The sequence below is a fragment of the Capsicum annuum genome, chromosome 12 (assembly GCF_002878395.1).
Source record: "Capsicum annuum cultivar UCD-10X-F1 chromosome 12, UCD10Xv1.1, whole genome shotgun sequence".
Classification (NCBI taxonomy): Eukaryota; Viridiplantae; Streptophyta; class Magnoliopsida; order Solanales; family Solanaceae; genus Capsicum; species Capsicum annuum.
Window position 1 is genome coordinate 99688497 of NC_061122.1, and position 17239 is coordinate 99705735.

Sequence of the window (17239 nt, forward strand, 5' to 3'; positions counted from 1 at the left end):
CTTCTATTCTATTCTTATGTCCCGCAAGAATCTCAATTTGTGTCCTTTATTAATGATCCTTAGAACTAATGCTCAAGATCATGTCTATGTCATCTCTCATTATCACATGATTCGTGCTTACACGATTTACTTGGTGATGTCATGAAGCTTATTTATCTTGACTGCTAAGTATGTTTTGATAAGGGATGATTCCAAATGTGAAGCTACATCCTTTATTCTGCACTTCTAAGGCTTCAATAAGTTCCACCAATCATTCGGGGATGAATAATCCTAGGGGGAGAATGTAACACCTTAGATTTTTTGTCTGAAATTTTTGTGTTATAAGCTCATTACCTAGGTGGCGACACCTAGTGAGTCATGAAGACTCAATATGATTGTAGCGTCAAATTGTAGTCAAACCAGTGTTGAATTGTCCATACTTCTACCTTGGTTATAACTAGCACCTAACGAGTCATAAGGACATTATACGAGTCGTTTAGTAGTAGTCATAGTCAGACCAGTATGGATACTTCATCTTTTTTCTCGGACTACAAGTCCAGGTGACGACTCGTAGTCAGTCATTACGAGACGTCAAGTGACCCGTAACGACAGGGCAGTAAATTTTCAGTGTTTTAATTGAGGAAACTTTGGTCATTTCTCTCGTTTCACAATTGTAACCCACTATATAAAATATCCTAAGGGACCCATAACTCTTCATTACTCAATCATAAACCACTCCTTACTCTCTCAAATTCCTAATTCAAGAACAAAGCTAGGGTTCCTCAAGGTTGGTCATCTAGGACTTAAAGTGTGGCTTCTTCTCCATATCTCTAGATATATCGGGCATGCATCTCTTCCCTAAAACTTGTTTTGTTAAAAGCATGTGTTTAAGATTATTATCAATGTGATTTAATTATTGATTTGGAAATTGGGTTGAGGGCTTTTGTGTACTCATGATTGAATTGCTTTTCCTATGGCTTTTGTAAATCATCTATGTTTTGAATTGATGACTTTTGAACAAATTAGGTGCATGGGCATGGTAAATGGGAATTGAAGACAACCTCACCATGTCATTTCGGAATTGCCTGACCCATTTGTTTGACCAACATTTCCGGGGAAGGCCATGCCAACAGCAGGAACTCCAACGCCGCTGGGGTGCTGGCCTCCAAATTGCACAACTGCGAATGTCATTACGGAAAAAAAAAGCTTCCTTAAAAGTACAAATATCATTCTACTTTATAAACAGAAATGATACGATTACCAGTTCATAACACTTACTGGACTTAATATTACTAGAGCATAACTTAAGGAAGAGAAAACCTAGCTACTAAAGAAAACAAGAGAAGGTTGGATTCCCAGAAAACTTCTGTTAACTGTGACCACTACCCATGTCTCCAGATGCACCCGCAATGTGAGCCCCATATCCCCTTCCAGGACCCTGAAAACTGCCTTTCCCTTTTGCAACCAGGGAACTCGTTAATTTATTGCACTCTGAAGAAAATTCAAGCTCTCCAGGGTCACAAGTATTCATAGCTTGTGCTGTTTTGTGGGGAGATGAAACTTGAGATCCAGTACCCGGTTGCTGTACTAACTGCTGACCAGTTACTTGCAGAAAAGGTTGCCCTTGACTTTGAACAGAATATCGCTGGGCAAGGTAGAGCTGGGTTGGCAAAGAAACACTATTGACTTGGTTATTCGGTACAGGAGATTGATAATTCCTATGCAGTGATGCATTAAATCCTCTTCCTTGGCCTCTTAATGTCTGGGAATTAGTAGATTTTATTGATGAGGCTGTCCCCAGTGGCAACTGCAAACTGGATGAAGGCTTCCCAGCAACTGCAGGAATAGAAACATCAATATTAATCTTGTTTATGCCAAAGGAATCATTTGAATCCTTCAGGATTAGTGCAGTTGATTGTGCAGAAGCAGTACTTCCGCCCAAAAGAGAAGGCTGAACACTGTCTACTTTCCTCAACTTGCATTTCCCTCTTGTGTGTTATTGTAGTCTCTTTACTGGACGAGCTAGAGGGGTAAAATGGAGTAGAAGCATAATTCAATCTTGACATAAACCTTTACTTTGCAGCTGTAACTGCATCTTTTTCTAAATCTAATACAGTAGCAGATGCTTTAGTTGTGCTATTATGTGAAGGCTTGTCAACAGACTGACCAGATCTGAAAATTAGATTTCACAAGAAACTTGAAAAGGATCCTTCACAAGGAAAAAAGGAGAATAATAGTTGAATTGAAACTTACTGCTTGTTTTAACAGAGGCGGATCTAAGGGGTTTAGGGGTGGCATGCACCTGCAAACTTCGATCAAACAGTGTGTATATATATATTCTGAAGAAAATTGGTATATTATTTAATTGTCATCCAATGCAGCAGTTGAGGAAGTAGTGTTAGTGGCAAATGCACTAAAATTTCACGTAGTATACCAGAGTTCAAATCCAGACGCTAACATTATTTTGTTACTTTTTGATCGCTATTCTATTTTCTATATGTTTTTTTCCTCTTGACTTAATCTTTGTTTGACTCATTTTTCTTTTTAGGTAATCTTTGTTTAAGAATTTTTAACTTAGTGTAGAACATAGTTAAAGATTCCTTATTCCTTCAAATTTATTGTTAACCTCTCCCCATAAATCATAATAATAATGTTTGACTTGATGTTATAATTTCTTAACAATAGAATTGGAAATATCCATTGAATGTTGACAACTATTTTGTACTTTCACGCTGAGTGATAAGTTGAATTTAACTCTTGTTTACACAATTTATAGTAATAACAACAACAGCAATAAATTCAGTGTATTCCCATATAGTGGAGTCTAGGGAGGGTAAAATATATGCAGTCCTTACATTATCTCCGAAAGAGTAGAAAGGTTGTTTTCGATAGTTTTTATAATAATAATCACATTTTTATTATTTGATCTATTTGTCTATACAAATTGAAAAGACAAATAATCAAATCGAAACTCAAAGTCTATAAAATCGACAAAATATTTATCTTATTTGGGGCAGTGTAAATAGAAAAACGTAAAGCCAAAAATTAACAGATTTCCAATTGAATTCATAAAAATTATGTTCTTCGAAAATATTTCAATGAAATTTTCCTTCAAAAATCTCTTACTAACAAGCCAAATTCTAGTGGGACGCTCATAAAAAGTATCCTTTTTGAGTAGTAGCTTTAACGTTAAAATAACATAACACTCGCAACCTCGAAATACTAGATCTGCCTCTGCTTGTTTAGTGGAGGAGCTGTGTCAATGTTGTCCTTAAAAGATGGCCTGTACCTCCTTGGCCCCCGACCGCTGATAGCTTTTGAAGGATTATTCTGAATGTTCTGGCTATTATCCTTAGTCTGATCATTACCATTGATGTATGCTTTGAGTCTGCTTCCTTGTGAAGCTCCGCTATCAACCCCTCGCATCGTCCCATGACCTCGATAGCGACCCCCTGATGTCCTTCTATCCTGAGAATTTTGAAAGCTCATATATTTCATACAAAATCGTACGAGCAAAAGACTAGGACACAGGGAAAAAGATGATGCCAGAATGAAAAGCAAATAAATAAAAACAGTCACCTCCTCATAATTCCTCTGCTCCACAGTCAACTCTTCGAACTTGTCATGCCCCCATATACGATCATCTTTTGATTCCCATAACCTTCTTCCACCGGATGTTCACCTAAACTAAATATTTTTTCATGATCAGTCGCCTAAATAATATAATTATATGAGATAATGACGTAAACTAAACATAATAAATGAAGTCTGCTTGCTTATAGTAAAGTGGAGTCATAATTACAACCTACAACATTCAGCGCAAGTACGACATTAAGAGAATAGGCCTTGGAGAGAAAGATAAGCAGCATTATCAATTATACTGATATGTACAACCAACTAAGGAGACATACTTTTGTTTGGCTTACTAACAGCACTGCCTTTTCTAGATACTTCTCTTCCTTCTAGGGTTTAATTTGTACAAAAGGCTGGGGAAGATATGGTCAAGAAACTTAAAGACCACTATATTTCCGGTCATTGTTCCAAAGCAAAATGAATTAATCAATACTCCTTCAAGTCCAAAAAAAATAGATGTTTTAGCTTTGGGCACATGGATTAAGAAATTAACTTACTCCTAAAACCTAAGGGTTTCTTTAAACTAAAATACCCTTAGTTATGATTGCCTTTCTTTTTAGGATGACATAATTATCACGGGGATTAAGAATATGTCGGGCAAATATGGGAAAATTAACAAATACCTTCTTGGTTTTGTGAAATATCAATTGTTTTGGACTGAAGGGAGTAACAAAAGAGTGGCAGAGGTTTACCTCCACATAGAAGAATCACACATAAAGAACATTGTTATGCATTTAGCCCGCTAACCCTCTTCAAACCTTTTCAAGGAGTTTTTTTTAAAAAACTGAAACTTTTTCAAGGAGGTTTGTGTTGTGGTTTGGATTGAGAAACCATGAAGTGAGTAAAGGAACTGCAACCACACTTGGAACTCGGATGAAATCAAGAAGGTAATTAGCTCGTGTTTTTGAAAACTTCCACTAGAAAATTGGGTTTTAGTTTTATAGAGAAACCAGACACAAAATCGAGGTATAGCTATCCTTTATACCCCAATTTTTGTTTAATCATCCGATATCCTAATCCACACTGTCTAAAGTGACACAATCCCTTTCAGCAGATGTTTAACCAAATTGTTAGAAAAGTCAGATATTTAAGGAGTGTTTGGAATGGAGAAAAACATTTTCTGGAAAATGTTTTCTACTTTTCCTATGTTTGGTTGGACAAAATTTTTAGAAAACATTTTCTCTAGGAAATCAAGTTCCTTAAAAATGAGAAAAATGACTTCCTTAACAGAAATAGGGAAAACTTTAAGCGACATTCTATGTTTATTATATCCCCCTAATGTACCCCCAATCCCTACCCTTTGACCATCCCACCCCTGCCACCCTCGAGGCCTACCTCCCCACTCTCTCCCACCCCTACATTATTTTGCTAGATTACATATAAATGCTCTTGAGACAATACTTTTTGCTTACTAAACACTAGAACAAAAGTAAGAAATCAACTTATTTTCTTAAAAGAACAAATTTTAGAATAACATTTTCCATGGAAAATATTCTGTAAGGTAACAACTAGTATGGAAAGCTGGTCGCTTTTGGAAGCTTCGCTGGTAACCAAAGTGTATCATTCCGAACAAACGCTTAATCAAAGTATTGGTTTCCAAAATAATAACAGTAGCTCTGGTATAGCTATAAGAACCTCTGCAGAGAGGGAAGAAGCCTAACTACTACGGGATTTAGACAAGTTGATTGATTAATTTCCCAAATCATCAAACTTTACAGGAAAAACTCCTTACACATATACCAGGTACACTAATTTACTCTCTCAATCCACAATTTCCCCAAATCATCAAACTTTACAGGCAAAACACCTTAGACATATTTTATACGAACACTAATTACTTTTTCAATCTACAATTTCACCACAAATTTGAAAACAACCTCACTATTTCACCTGAGGTAGTGGTATGGTCACACTGACTATGTTGTTGTAATTTCACCAAATCATCAAAATTTCCAAGAAAAACATCTTACACATATATATACCACGAACACTAATTTAATCTCTCCATTCACAAATTCACATTAAAATGAATTAACACAATAAAAGTGAACCCTACTTGTGTCGGCCACCTACATTGTCTCCAAACCTATCATCGTGCATATAAAAAGCTCCAGTCTTTGGCACTGCACAAGGTTCAGTCTCTTTCTTCTCCTCTTCATTTCCTTGCTCCACAACTTCCTCAACCACTGCGCCGACTTCCCCGTACAATTCCTCCTCTTCCTCCGCCTCTACGTATTCTTCATCATACTCTTCTTCCTCGTACACAGCGGGAGCGCCTTGTCCCTCCGACTCATAATCAGATTCATCAATGCTCCTTGAGGGCTTTTCTGTCGATTCACACTTCTCTTCCTCACCTTCGTCCTCATAATCACTTGCTTCTCTCCTCCTCATCTTCAACGACAGCTTCGTTTCCTCTGGATCGCTCTCGTATTCCTCGGTTCCGTCATTGTTGTAAACGAACAAATCAATACTGTAGCAGCACTTTACACCAACAACATTGTCGAAAAAAATATTACTAACAATTTATACACAACGAGAAGTATGAGTTGAAAATGGAGCAAAATTTTTGGCGGCTCTGCGGTTTAGAAAAGTTTGTACTCTGTAAATATTTTTTATGTATTTCTGGGCGGTGTAGTTGTAAACTTTTTTATCTTGGTTTAGGCTATCTCGGTATGTGCTAACCTGTGGGGTATGAACAAGTGGTTTTTGTGTTTTTGGTGTAAATGGTTTTTCAAATATTTTATTCATATTCATATTCTGGTATCTTGGTCGATTAACTCCTTTGCAGATTTATGTTAGAGTTATTGTTATATATGTTAGAGTTATTAGAATTTACCTATAAATTATTAAATTAATTATGCGAAGATCATTTAAAAATAGAGAAGCTTTTAGAAAAATTAAAGAATCTTTTATTAGTAATTATTCAGAATATATAAGTCTAAATAAAACAAAAGAAAACCCACAAAGATTAGCCTACTTAATTACATTAATATCTAGTATTGAATCAAAATTAATAATCCATTTAAAATCTAGAAGAATGAAACACATATCACCTAATTATGATAAAATTAGATTTAGATATCCGCCAAGATATTATAAATATAATTTAAAATGAATAAAGTACAACAATACAAAGAATTAAAACAAATTATTTCTGAAAAACGTAAAGAATTAAAAATAAGAATAAAAAGACTACATTATAATATATTTGCCGGAGTTAGTAAAAATTCAATAAATACACAAAAAGATGAAATATCAAAATTGGAATCACAAATAAATAGTTTAGAATATATATATCAACATGAACTATTCACAATAAAATGAACAAAAAGAATTTATAATAGATGAAAAAATATATGAAAACCATGAAGGATTAAAAATAAAAATAGTATTTTCTAATCTAGGAAAAAGATATAAGAAAATAGGTGAACATTTATATCTAATGTTGGAAAAAGAAGAATTAAAATTAGAAGATAAATTGACAGCAATTGTAAGAATAGAAAGAGAAAATGAAGAAATAGATAGAAATGAAGAAATAGATAGTAGGATTGCTGAATTAGAAAAAGAACTACAAATGTTAAAGAGCTGTATGAACAAAGACAATAAAGAAAAATAAGAAAAAGATAGAGAACAGAAATTACTGAACGAAATAAAACAATTTAAGGAAAAATTAGAAATAAAAAACAAAGAATTAGAAATAAATAATATAGATGTTGAAGAGACAGAGACAGATAATTATGATTCCGAAGATAGTGAGACATATACAGAAATATTAACAAATACAAAAAATTTAGAAATCAATGAAAAACAAAAAGAAATTAATGAGGAAAACTTAGAAAGTACCCACACAGAAATAAATACTCTTGATAAAAAAGAAGATGAAAATATAATACCTAAAACAACAGAAATAAGAAAACTTATATATTATAAGAATAAGTTTAAAAAATATAATGAATATGACAAATGGATACCAAAACAAATAATTAATAAAAATTATAACTTTTTAGACCTAGACTGTGTAGTAGATACAGAAAAAACAATACAATTATGCATAGGATATATGACAAAACAATCATTAGATAATAATATAAATATAACAGATGCACCAGAATATATAGAAAGAACACTAATAGGATCAGTAAAACTATGGTTTTCAAATTTAACTGAAAATAGCAAAAAAGTATTAAGAACTAATAAACCTATAGAAGGAACATCATCAACAACAACTAAACTAACCCCTATAGAATTATTAAAAAAAATATGAAACAGCTATAAAAGATGAATTTGGTAGTACGACAACAATAGAAGAAGAACAAGATGAAGAAAAAGATACAAATAGAAATCTGTTGTTAAAATTAGCAATATGTAATATGTGTTATATAGATGATTATACTTGTGCATTTAAAGAATATTATTACAAAGGAGCATATAGTATAGAGGAAAATAAAGAAATAAGAAAATTGTATTTTAATAAATTACCCGAGCCATTTAGTTCAAAAATAATAAAAAGTTGGGAAGAAGCAAAAATAGTAGATACGTTAGGAGCAAGAATAAAATTTTTACAACAATGGTATAGAAACTTATGTGAAAAATATAGAGAAGAATTAAAAATGAAAAAAACATTAATAAGAAATTTAGCATGTTGCAAAAATAAAATAGCACCCCAATTTGGATGTGAAGAAAGATATTATAAGAAAAGAAAAAGACATAAGAAATATAAGAAATATAAAAAATCAAAATATAAATATAAGAAACCAAGAAAAAGATATTATGTAAAAAATTATAAATACAAAAGACCATATAGAAAGAAGAAATCTATAAAAGAATGTACTTGTTATAATTGTGGAAAGTTAGGACATTTAGCTAGAGATTGTAAATTACCTAAAAATCCAAAAAATAAACAAATATCAGAAATAAAAATAGATAATACAGAATATATGCAGATAGATTATATAGATTATGAATTAGAAAGTGAGGATAGTATATATGAAATTTCAGAAACAGATAATGAAATAGATAGCGAAATAGATGAATCAAATGACTGAAGAAGATATAAAAATAATAACAAAGGAAGAATATTTAAATGATGAAGGAACGGAACAAAAAATAATATTTGACAGTAACATATTTGATGAAATAAAAGGAAAAGAATTAGATTTAAGTGTAGAGAAAATATTTAAAATACCAACAATAAAAAAATATTTTTACTAGGAAAAAGGATGAATATTATGTAGTATGCCAAAAAGAACATGTAATAGACTGCAGATATGCAAAAGGCAAAGCTAGTATACCACTAGTAACAAAAAGAATAATTAATAAAGAGATAAATGATATAAAAAGTAAAGGAGATCCAATAAAATATGTACACCTTGGAGGTACAGAGATATTAATAAAAGCATGTTTTAGAGAAGGAATAGATACACCAATAGAATTATATTTAGCAGATGATAGAATTATAAAACCTATAGAAAAAAGCATAATAACTGCCGTAAAAGGAAATCTAATATACCAAAAATTTAAATTCATAATAAGTGAAAATTATTCAGTAGCAGTAACAGATAGAAATATAGATAAATCACTCGTATTATATTGGAAAATATCAGGAATAGAATTAACCCCAGGAAGTAAAATATTTACAGCAAGATGTAAAAATCTATATGTATTAACAACAAAACATAAAATAACAGGAAAAAATAAGATTAACAAAATACGAATAGAAAGCCCATTCGAACAAATTGTAAAAACAATAGATTATAATGATTATAGATATAGAGACATAGATACAGAAGAAAATTTAGAAATAGTAAATGATAGAATAAGTACAACAAAAAGAATAGCTGATGAAAAATCAGAATCATCAAGCTCATCAAAAAGAACAAGTTATGAAACAAATTCAATAAGTAATTTAAACCAGTATTACATAACAGGAAAAATAAATGAAAAAAATATCTAATACTCTTGAATACAGGACAAGAAGAAAATTATATAGCAAAATATCTAGTAAAAAATGAAGAAATAAAGACTGATAATGATATGTGCCCAGATCTACCAAGAAGTTTAATAAATAGTAAAAATATAGCAGAAAAAGAAATAATAATAGGAGTTAGGAAAATAAAAATAGAATTCGAAGTAAATGAAGAAATGCAAAAAGCAGCTATAATATTAGGGATAAAATGGTTAGAACAAGTAAAACCATATAATATAGAACATACACAATTAACCTTAACATATAACAAAGAAAAATTATTCTTAAAAAGAGCCTTAACATGAAATGAAGATATATGTATTAATGAAGATAGTAGTAGAAGTATATTACAGTAGATATTATACGTCTATGATAGATACAGGAGCAGAAGCTAATTTATGTAGATATAATTGCTTACCAGAAAGTAAATGGGATAAATTAAAAACACCAATAATAGTTAAAGAATTTAATAATGAAGGAAGCTTAATTACTTATAAAGCTAGGAATGTAAAAATACAAGTATGGGATAAGCTATTAACAATAGAAGAAATTTATAATTATGATTTAATATCAAAAGATATACTTTTAGGAATGTCATTCTTAGATAAATTATACCCACATATAATAACCAAAACAGACTGGTGGTTTACAACACCATTAAACAAAAAGTAAGAGCAAAAAGAGTTAATAATAAAATAAGAAAGAAAACTGATTGGATAAAAGGAAGTGAAAAAATTACACAAAAGTTAGAAAATATAAAAAATACTGAAGATACAATAGAACTAGTAGTATTTTCAATAAATAAAACAGAAATAACTATATTTTCAATAAATAAAATAGAAATAATTTAGAAAAAATTAGAACAATTATATAGTGAAGATCCATTAAAAGGATGGGAAAAACATAAAACTACTATAAAAATTGAATTAATAGATAAAAATAGCATAATAACCCAAAAACCATTAACATATAATTTTGACGATTTAAAAAAATTTAAAATGCACATAGATGAATTATTAGAAAAACAATATATACAAAAAAGTACCAGTAAACATAATAGTCCAGCATTTATAGTAAATAAACATAGTGAACAAAAAAGAGGAAAAAGTAGGATGGTAATTGATTATAGAAATTTAAATGCAAAAACTATAACATATAATTATCCAATACCAAATAAGATATTAAAAATAAGACAAATACAAGGATATAATTATTTTAGCAAATTCGATTGTAAATCAGGATTTTACCACCTAAAGCTAGAAGAAGAATCTAAAGAATTAACCGCATTTACGGTACCACAAGGATTTTATGAATGAAACGTATTACCATTTGGATATAAAAATGCACCAGGTAGATATCAACATTTTATGGATAATTATTTTAAACAATTATCTAATTGTATAGTATACATAGATGATATATTATTATATACAAAAACCAGAGAAGAACATTTAAAATTATTAGAACAGTTTACAGATATAATAGAAAAATCGGGAATAAGTCTAAGCGAAAAGAAAGCTGAAATTATGAAAAATCAGATAGAATTTTTAGGAATACAAATAGATAAAAGTGGAGTAAAAATGCAACAACATATAGTACAAAAAATAATAAATTCGAAAGAAGAATTAGATACAAAAAAGAAATTACAATCATTTGTAGGATTAGTAAACCAAGTAAGAGAATATATTCAAAAATTAGCAGAAACTTTAAAACCACTACAGAAAAAATTAAAAAAGGATGTAGAATATAACTATAATGAAGAAGATAAAAAACAAGTTCAAAAAATAAAATTTCTTTGTAAAGAATTACCAAAATTACAATTTCCAGATGAAAATAGAAAATTTATATATATACTAGAAGCAGATGCTAGTGAATATAGTTACGGAGGAGTACTTAAATATCGATATGAAGCAGAAAAAATAGAACACCATTGTAGATACTACTCAGGTACGTTCAATGAGACAGAAGTAAGATGGGAAATAAATAGGAAAGAATTATGTTCATTATATAAATGTTTGATAGCATTTGAGCCATATATTGTATATAACAAATTTATTGTACGAACAGATAATACACAGGTACACTGGTGGTTAACAAAGAAAATACAAAATTCAGTTACAACAAAAGAGATTCGGAGACAAGTTTTGAATATATTAAATTTCATATTTAAAATTGAAGTGATCAGTACTAACAAAAATGTTATTGCAGATTACATATCAAGACAAAGCTACACAGACTGAAATAATAGAAGAAGATACTCTAGAAAAAATACTTAATACCCTAACTACGCTTTCAATGAAAGTGGACAGTATGGGTAATGAGATAGAAAAGCTAAAGACTAATGAAGATAAACTGAAGTCTATAGCTACAAATCAGCTAACTCAGCAGTGTGCAGAGCTATGTCGATCGGAAGACATTAAAGTTCCAGAGCTAGAAGGAGACGTTGGGACACTCCACAAAACCCATAACATTTATCAATCTACTTCTGCAGGTACAAGCAAAGGAGTTAATCGACCAAGATACCAGAATATGAATATGAATAAAATATTTGAAAAACCATTTACACCAAAAACACAAAAAGACCACTTGTTCATACCCCCACAAGTTAGCACATACCGAGATAGCCTAAACCAAGATAAAAAAGTTTACAACTACACCGCCCAGAAATACATAGAAAATATCTATAGAGTACAAACTTTTCTAAACCATAACCCTAGAGCTACAAACATCAAAGAACTAAATACCAACTATATAACCCAAAAATTACAAGGATATAACAAACTAATTGCACTACCCAAAACTAACCCAAGCCTAGTAAAAACCTATTTTGACTATGGACTATTAAACACCATATATATCCAAGACGGAGAAGAATTAACAGCTATGGAAGAATTATACAAGATATTCACCACCTACAAAAGGATAACGAAAGGAAATTTATTTTACATAAAGTGTTATACTGCACCGGCAGAGATACTATATGACGAAATAAAACCAGTTATACAAGTTGTAAAGATAGGACTAACTAGAGATATGATTATACCAGAAGATATTACACAGCAACCGGAGATACCCAGAATTGAGATACCCGACTTCTACGCAAACAAACGACTTATTGGACTAGCTACGATTATCCAAGAACTAGCAAATAATTATACTAATGGAAACCCAATATGGAGCTATTATTCGAGAGATCATCAAATGATTTACTCTAATTCAAAAGAGCTACGACAAGTAGATATGGAAGATGTCAGACAATGGATAATGACATTACTCAACCCAGAAAAATAATCTACCGCAAGAGCAATTAAAAAACGATTTATTTCAGACGGACTACTGACAAGATATTGTAAAATAATTGGACACAAATATCCAGATCACTAATGTTCAAGATGTAATGGAGAAGATAACATCATTCCAGAAGTACATCTAGAATAAAAGAAGACAAAATGCCAACTGAAAAGATAAGATAAGAAGCAATAATTGAGATATAGCAGATACGACAAAATCAACGGAGATAAGATATTGTTGAATTATTGTACAAAGTCTTATTATTGTTGAATTATTGTACAAAGTCAAAGACTTTACGTAAAAGATGTAATAATTGTAGATTTGTAGGTTTGTAGGAAATTAAAGGCTAGTTAGTAGCCTAGCCTCCTTTTTTGACTTTTTATAGTTCTTTTAGCAATAAAAAAACATGTAAAGATTGTAAAGAGGATTTCATTCTATAAATAAAGGAAGCTGAAGGCATTGCAAGGCAAGCCTTCATGCTTTGAAGCAAATATTCTCTCTATTCCACAACAAATATTTTACTCAGTTAATCAAATAAACATATTTCAATGGAAAAAGCTATGGAGGAACAAACTTCAGAAATATTAAAACTACCCGAACAGGTATATTTATTTATGATTATGAATAGCTAAATTCATAATTCCCAACAATCATGATATGATAAAATAAATTCATATTAGTTACTTTATAGTAGAATTATTCGAAGAATAATATGTCAAGAAGTTTATTAACAAAGCGGAAATGGAGAAAGATCCCTAAGAACTATGCCATCCTAAAGGTGAAACCAATGAGGCAAGAAGCCGTGGCGAGGAGTAACCAGAGTAGAGGAGCTGTTTAAGGGAAAAAGTATCCAGATTACCATGTTAATAGTGACAGAAGAACATATTATTTAAGAATAATCTAATATATAGTAAGCTAAGATGACCATATTTTGTTATGTACATGGTTGAAGGGAATACTTTGAAAAAAGCAATTTTATGAAAATGAATGATTATTTACCTGATGTGATGGTAGATAAATTTAAAATACTTATTTTGTATGCACTTAGAGATATAAAAATAGTAGATATAAGAAAAATCATATTAGAAAAAGCATTTGGTAAATATTACATGACTAGAGTAAATTATATACCATACCTACCTAATTACTCTTACAAATACTTACAATGACAAATTACATAGAAAATTTAGAAAAAGATATGAAAAACATACAGTTACTAGAAAAACAGATAAGAATAAATATAGACAAATACATGGAAAATAAAGATATAAAATACGTAGAATTTCTTAATAAAAATATGCAAGAACTACTAAGGCTAAAACAAACAACTACAAAATATTATAATAAAACCAATTTTAAAAGATACATTATCTAGATTATCTTAAAGTTTTAATCTTACATATACTTAAAGATATAGAAATAATAGAGATTAAGAAAATAATATTAGAAAAAGTAATAGACTATGAAATTGAAACTATAAATTGGCTAGAACAGTTATACGAAGAAATTTACCCAGAAGGATATTATACAGATTAAGAGATGTTAGAATATATTAGAAAAACTAGAGAAAATCAAGATAATCTAAATAATGAAATAAATTATAGAAACCGAATTAGAAAAATAATGGAAAATCTAAAAGAAAAATTAATATGGATAGAAAAAACCTTAGAAAATTTAGATAAAAGTACATGTGATAGTTTATATAATTTAAAAAACTCACTACGAGAAGAACAACACAAGATAATAAATAACATTGAAAATCTAGAATTAGATATACATTACAGTACAGCTAGGATAAATTATTATACAGAAATTTGTAACTCTGCAATTACTACAGGATAAAATAATAAACCAAACAAATTAATGAATATATCTTACGCAAAAAGTAAATCATTAAAAGAATATCCACGCACAAAGAAAAATAGATTCACTATATACCTAATAAATTTATTTCATACATTAGATATCCGCACCCCCCTACAATTGCTAGCCTCGTTCGGCCGTAATAATCACAATTTTTCGGAGTTGGAGTTAAAATTGAAGTTGCAGTTTGAGTTATTTTTTTGTCATGAATATAAATTAAAATTATTTTTGAAATTTTATAACAAAAGCATGAGTGAAAAAACTTGTTTTCACTTCTTCAAATATAATTCTGAAATTGTAATTGAAATTTTCATGGTCAAACGTATCTTATTTTCACTTTTTTTTAGTAAAGTAAAATAATTTTTCAAAAAAAAACGTGAATAATTTTCATGATCAAACGACTACTAAGAGTAGGTCAGAAATAAGAAAATATCATAAGTAGTCTCTTAGTTACAAAAATAATTTTAAAATAGTTTCTTAATCATACACTTATCAGTTTTGATTATTTAACTATTTAAAAATTTATCAAATTTGATCTTTGACATTTTTTTGTAAAAATAACATAGAATTTATATTAATGAAATTTATGCGTTCGTAAAATTAAATCGTAACTCATTTCCTCAATTATTTCTCTCTTCTTGCCATCTTTTCCTCAAATTCGTCTTGTGAAAAAATTCCTAACCTCAATAATTCAAAATAAAATTTCTCACGGAAGAAGACAAAATTTTAATAAAAGAAAGTATATTGTTGTTGTTGCTGGTTTGAATATGCTATGTTTCGGAGAAGATGATAATAACGACAAAATTCGATGCAAACAAACTTTTCTTACCATTGAAGATAATTTGAACAAAGTAAAATTCAAGACGAAAATTGTGGACATGGTTCGAGTAGTTTAAATAAAGTGGACAGAGAAAATTAATAGCAAAAATGACAAAATCGTGAAAAAAATAACAGAAAGAGAGAATCTCACGGAGGTAGGATTCCGTTAGTATAATCCTACGTTGTTTATATTAAAAATAGATGAATATCAAACTTGATAAAAAATCAAGACAGAAATTTTGTCGTTAAAATTTCTACTAAAATTCATCTTGAATTTTGCTTTGTTCAAGTTGTCTTTAATGGTAATAAAAGTTTGTTCATTATTGTCATCTTATCCGAAACATAGTATATAAAGGCAAATTCAGAATTTAAATTTTATGGGTTCCTTGAGCAAAATAAAAATTAATATAGTGGGTGATGGGGCTAGAACCCACAAACCAAGAAGACATACAAAACTTTAGCAAGCTCCTTCTTTTTACCACTAGACCAATAACACACTTCATTTAGGGGTTCCCAACTTATAGTTTTTACATATTTACTAGATTTTTCAATATAAATACAAGAATCGCACGAAAGTTACTGAATTTTCGAAAACCCCTACCGTATACACTAAATTCGCCCCTGATAGCATATTCAAGCCATTAGCAACAACTATATATTCTTTTTAGGCCAAACCCATCAGTGGCCCCTTAAACTTGGTACGAATTTTCACTTAGGCACCTCAAGTGGACGTTGTTCACTGTTGGCACCTCAAGTAGCTATAAAGTGTGTCACTTTGACACCTTTTGCTGATTCAACACATTGTGTGTGTTAGACTACACTAATGGCGCGTGAGGAGCTCTATTTTATAATTTTTGTATTTTTTTTACCTTATTCTTCCTCCTCTTTCTTCTTCCACCAACTCAACCTTCCATCACCATTAACAACCATTGCAAAGCTTCCAATATCAACTTTAAACCTTCTTCTTCTCCGTCCATGCTTCACCTTCCAACATCATTACCATCATCCACCAAACTACCACCAAATTTTTGAATTAAAAAACATAGAAGAAAAAACTTTCTTTCAACACATTAAAGTCTTTCCTTTTAGTTGAGAAAAATGCTCTCTATTTATAATCCTAAGAAGATAAAGAAAACGTGTATTCTATATCTATACTGTTCCTACTTTACACGTATCCTATCTAATTTACAAAAAGTCTTTACATTCTGAAAGGAAAAGACTTAAAGTTAACTCAAAAACAAAACCTAATAATAATCTTTTGTTCAAAAAGTCAAAAAGCCTATTAAATGAAAAGAAAAGTCAAAAAGGCTATTAAAGCTTTACAATAATTTACGTAGGAAGTTTAGTTTTTTCTCCATATGTCATTTTCCTATCTTCAATGCTTTGTCTTCTTCTATTATTGCTCCGTTGATTTTTATCTTCTAGCTGGCATCCTTATCTTCTTGGTTGATTTTTTTTGTTCTAGCTGAACTTCTGGGATAATATTATCTCCTCCATTACGTCTCGAACATTGATGGTCTGGATATTTGTGTCCAATTATCTTAAATCTTGTTAATAATTCATCTGAAATAAATCTTTTCCTAATTGCTCTTGCAGTAGATTATTTTTCTGGGTTAAGTAACATCATTATCCATGGTCTAACATCTTTCATATCTGTTTGTCGTAGTTCTCTTGAATTTGAAGAAATCA

General features: G+C 30.2%; 1 pseudogene; it reads right to left on the bottom strand.

Annotated features, from left to right (window-relative positions):
• Positions 1–1041: 1041 nt before the first annotated feature.
• The window catches only part of LOC107849073, a 57902-nt pseudogene continuing 41704 nt past the window's right edge, over positions 1042–17239 (bottom strand).